Consider the following 5782-nt stretch of genomic DNA (forward strand, 5'->3'; position numbering starts at 1 on the left):
AGTGCGCGCAAGGAGTATCCTTTCTCGTATCCTTTTGTATCTTGTGAGTTCCGCAAACCGCTTTAAATATTTTGTATTACAATGCTTTGTTATGACTGTAATAAGCACGCTCGTTACGCGTCTTGCATTGAACAATGCCTCGTCTTGTTTTGAAGTTGCATTTCAACATCGCGAGTGATGTGCCTTCACCATACTTATGCTGAACATGGGTCTTTCTTGTTACACACATTGTTATACGTTGTCGCGTATACTTTACTTACATGTGTTCATGTTTTTCCTGCTATACACATTGCTATACGTTGTCGCGTATGCTTTACTTACATGTGTTCATAGTTTTCCTGCTATACACATTGTTATACGTTGTCGCGTATGCTTTACTTACATGTATTCATGCTCTTCTTGCTATACACATTGCTATACGTTGTCGCGTATGCTTTACTTACATGTGTTCATGCTCTTTCTTGCTATACACATTGCTATACGTTGTCGCGTATGCTTTACTTACATGTGCTCATGCTTTTCCTGCTATACACATTGCTATACGTTGTCGCGTATGCTTTACTTAAATGTGTTCATGTTTTTCCTGCTATACACATTGTTATACGTTGTCGCGTATGCTTTACTTACATGTGTTCATGCTCTTCCTGCTATACACATTGCTACACGTTGTCGCGTATGCTTTACTTACATGTGTTCATGCTCTTTCTTGCTATACACATTGCTATACGTTGTCGCGTATGCTTTACTTACATGTGTTCATGCTCTTCTTGCTATACGTTGCCGCGTATGCTTTACTTACATGTGTTCATGCTTTTCCTGCTATACACATTGCTATATGTTGTCGCGTATGCTTTACTTACATGTGTTCATGCTCTTTCTTGTTATACACATTGTTATACATTGTCGCGTATGCTTTACTTACATGTGTTCATGCTTTCCTTGCTTTACACATTGCTTACGTTGTCGCGTATGCTTTACTTACATGTGTTCATGTTTTTCCTGCTATACACATTGTTATACGTTGTCGCGTATGCTTTACTTACATGTGTTCATGCTTTCCTTACTTTACACATTGCTTCCGTCGCCGCGCATGCTTTACTTACATGTGTTTGTGCCTCAACTGCATTATTATGCACTCCTTGCTTGCGTTGTCGCGCATGTTCTATAAGCATTGTTATGCCTATTTCAGTTGCATTGTTTTGCATCCCTTCCGCATTGTTATGCATCACACTTAAGTTGCATTGTTATACACCCCTTGCTTGCGTTGTCGCGCATGCCCTCCTTGCATTGTTACGCTTGTTTCAAATTGCATTGTTTTGCATCCTTTCCGCATTGTTATGCGTCACACTTAGGTTGCATTGTCATGCACCCCTTCACTTGCGTTGTTACGCACTTTTCACTTGCATTGCTATGCATGTTTCTAACGATGTTGTACCTGTTAAGTTTCTTTCTTTTATAGGCACGATATTGTATGTACGGTTCATTTGAAGCTGGCACGACCAAACGAGCCAGACGGTATTGTATGTACTCCGCGTGAGATGTAGTGGGAATTGTATAATTCTCCTACATCCTTTTTGCATGAAATGTGGTTTGATTCTTATTTGCTTGCTTAAATTATTGCATGTTATGCTTCATTACAGCTCTCTCTGCATGATCATAAGTTATGCTCAGCTTTGTGCATGTCCTTTGCATCTTGCCCCTGCCTGAGGGTGCATATCTTTGTTATCTTGTATGCTTGTCCAAGTCTTCGGCCTTGTCGAAAATAGGTCGTCTTTGGGCTTTGACATTCACTCCCGTCATTGTTATGACTTTCGAGTTCTGTCAAAGAGGGGCCACTGTAGACACCCCATTTTTGATCGTCCTCAAGACTTGGACGTCATCGTTTGAACACTCGATGATCATCTATGCTCGTGTTCGTTTTGAGTTCCTAGAGGTCTCGGCCATGCGTCTTGCCTCAAGATCTCTCAACTTGACTATTTGGTACTTGGTTGTGGACCAAGCATTTGTGTTTTTGCTTTTAAGGGAAGTGGGTGGCTTGTTAGCCATTTCCTCAACCCATCGGCCAAGGCATGAAGCCATCGACCCTTTTTTCTTGCCATCGGCCAAAGGTGCTGGCCGATCGGCACTATTTTTGGTCGACCGGCCACCTTTGTTGGTCAATCAGCCATATTTTCCAGCCGACCCCTTTCCATCTGCTTTTGGCAGATATTTTATGCCAGCTATCACAGCTGGCAAGCACATTTCATTCCCTCCATACACATATATGGAGGGATTTGCACCTTGTGTTAGCTTCTTCAAGAAGCCTTGGAATTGGATTCCTATAAGAAGGGAGCTCCTCCTCCCTTCTCAAGGGTTAGAAAAAAATCTGAGGAGAAGTTATATATCTATCTATCTCTATATTGCCCTCTCTCTACATTTGTGTGTGCATTTGTGTTCTAAAGTGCATTTTGTCCATACTTTTGCACTAGAACACCTAGAGTTACACCATCATTGTGTGCTGAGGTACTAGGAGGTTGGTTTTAAGGTTCTTGAGCTGGTTTTGATCAAAGAGAGTTACTGGTCTTGTGTTCTTGAAGTTATTCTTCAAAGGTGAGATTCTAAACTTTAGATACCACATTCTTGCTTAAGCTTTTACACATACTTCTATATTGTTTCAAGCTTGACTCTAAACTACAAAAAGTTCTGATTTTGTATGCTTGTTATGGTTGCTTAAGGTCACTTTTTGGTTGGGGGTTGTCTACCCCCTCTTAGGCCTTATTTGCCCTTGTTTTGTGCCTTTACTTTTGAGCTTTGGGATCATCTTATTTTGACCTTCCCACCACTGAAATCCAGAGGATTTTCAGTGGTAGAGAAGTGGTTTTGGAGTCTTGTATAGGAGGGGGACACCCATCTCTCCTTATGTCTCATATGCTTGTGTTGTTGGCTTATAAGAGTAGCATGTTTACTTAGCATGTCTTGGTTCTATTTCAGCACTTTTTAGTGGCTTTTAGGACCTGCCTTAACTCTATTCCATGTTGGTTTGACGGCATCTTGCATGCTTCACATACTTGTAGAGTAATCTTGCATGTTTGCATAACATGCATCTTGTGTTTGGACCATTATTCTTGCATGTTTTGGCTTGATTCCAAGGAGGTTTCCCTCATGTTTTACCATGATTAAACTCTGTTCGGTGTTGTCTTGGTCATGCATGCATTGTTTTGCATAGCCTCGGTTCATTCTAGCTTGTAAGCTTTGTGCCTTGAGTTCATTAGCATGTGTTACTTGAAGTATTTTCATGATTTGACATCATGTGAAATGTAATTTCAGTCCATGTTTCATGGTCACACACTTGCATTTATCACCTATTGCATGCTTTGGATAGTTTGTGTTTCATGCCTTAAGAATAGGTCATTGTGCATGCCATCATACTTAGGCCTTTGGGATGCCATCTAAGTGGGTTTTTGGGCTCATTCTAACATGCCATAACTCTGATTTTATTGGCCTAAGTCATGCCATGTTTGGTTGTAATAGGTGTAGTGCAATTGCCCTTTTTGGCCTTGTATGCGTCTTGTTTTGTGCTGATCTTTCTAGCATGTTTTGGCCTCATCCCATGCATGTTCTAGCCTTGTTTGGACTACCTTGGGACTGTTTTGGGTCACCTTGGTCCTTTGGGGCTTGGTTGATATGGCCATGGTTCAAGTACCTTGTCTAGCTTTGAACTTGAAGTCCATTAGCATGCCTTACTTGTGTTATGTGTTTGATTTGGCATCACTCTTAACATAATTTCAGAGCTTATGATGTCACCATACTACCATGATTGTCACCCCTCGCTCATGTTTGGGTGTTGTGACCTTATGCCTTAACTCTTGGACCATTGCATATACATGCTCATTGTGCATTTCATTCTATCACTTCATCATTTTGGCCACTGTTTTGGTGTGGCTGAGGCCTATCCATTTTCAGTGTAAGTCCATGGATCATGCGGTTTGTGTGTCGTTGCATGCTTATCGCATTGCATGTTGTCGCATCCTTGTTGTTGGTATTGTCGTCGCATGCCTATTACATTGCATGTTTGTACGTTTAGGTTGCATTTTGCATGCTTGCTAGTTTGCATTTTGTCACATGCTTGACTAGGTTGCGTTGCATTGCATTTTCCATGCTCATGTTACATTGCCTTGCATTTCCATGTTGCATTGTACTTGGTTGCATGCATTGCATTATGTTTGGTTTGGGGTGTCAAACCAACTACGGGGAACGAGGAACGTTCGTACTTGAAGCGACGAAACGTGCCTCAATCCTCGGTCGCCGACGTTCTTGATCAAGCATGATAGAGTTCTAGGCATTCATATGTTTTTTTTTGTCGCATTCATTCCACATTGATTTGCACCCTTGGCTCCTTTGGCCATCATGCATTGAAATGCGTGATTGATGGCCCAAGGGTCGAGAACCATACTCCCTTGAGTTCATGACATGATAGGAAGGGTGGTTGTACACACATTGCTTTGAAAATGCATTGTCATGCTCTGTTTGTCCTCTGCTGTAGCAAAATAGCATTCTGCAGGAAGAGATGGCCGATCGGCCATCTTCAGTGCCGGTCGGCTACAAATTTATGGCCAAGGGCTCCATTATTGGTCGATGACTAGTTCCCCTTGGCCGATGGCCTTTCCACTTGGCCGATGGCCTCTCAAAGCACCTAGAAGGTGATTCAGAAGCATCCTTGAGACTTGCACAGTTTTCAGAGGTGCAGAGCAGTGTAAACAGAGGCAGCATGAGCATGGCGATAAATTTCCGAGCGGAGCCGAGCATGCATGTATTTGTCCCTCTTTCCGGGGCCTCTTTACCGCTTTAGTAGCTTAATTAATTTGTTTAATTAGTTAAGTGTTGTGTAATAATTAATTAGCTAGTTAGTTAGTTAATTAGTCAATTTGTATTATTCTTTCGGACCCTCCGTCGAGCGGGCAGATTTTGTAATAAGTGTGCGTGAGTGTGTGAATGTCCTCCAACCCCACGTCTTTCTCCCTTTTACTTACCTGCTTTTGATGGTTAGTTTAGGGTCATTTTCAATTAGCATCCTTATGCTATGCATGTCTGCATCATTCATCTGTCTTGCATGCACCGGGCTCGGCGCATCATACAAACCGCATTGTATTTCAATACCAAGTTGAATACATGTATCAATTGTTGCATTTCACATGACATTTTAGAATAGTCGAACCTACTTCTAGTTGCATTTTGTATGTGTTGCATTAGCCATCTTAACATGAACTAGGATCATGCATTGATTACTAACTAGTTTTTGTTTTGGCTCGGAATACTCAGTGAGTGTTTATGCTTTAGCATCCTTGCATGAGTGTGAGTGTTGCCATGATAGCATGCTTGCCATGAGGCTATTTGCTTATGTGATATAACTGCCTGAATGCCTGCGGTTGAAGGTTGGATTACTTGAATTGGAACAATTCATTGAAATGCGAGTTTTAAGCCCACTTGACAGTGGCAAAATCATGTTTTCTAAGCCCACTTGAGGGTGGCAAATTCACGTCTTAGCCTACTTGCGAGTAGCATTTTCAAACCATTTTTAAATAAACCAACATGAAATGTTTTGTTCCAATTTAGGCGATCTAGTCAATACTTGTGTGTTGTGCGCGTCACATAGTAAATTATAGCTAATAAACCGGAATAAGAACGCATATGTTTTCAAAAACAAAATATCATGTTTAGTACAGGCCGATCTTTGATCGGGCGAGCGGAGGGTGCTCATAGATGACCTTCCCCTATCATACCCAAGTTTTCGAGCCGAGGCAAC

Source organism: Camellia sinensis, chromosome 3, assembly GCF_055761805.1.
Source record: "Camellia sinensis isolate YWXY chromosome 3, ASM5576180v1, whole genome shotgun sequence".
NCBI classification, from domain to species: Eukaryota; Viridiplantae; Streptophyta; class Magnoliopsida; order Ericales; family Theaceae; genus Camellia; species Camellia sinensis.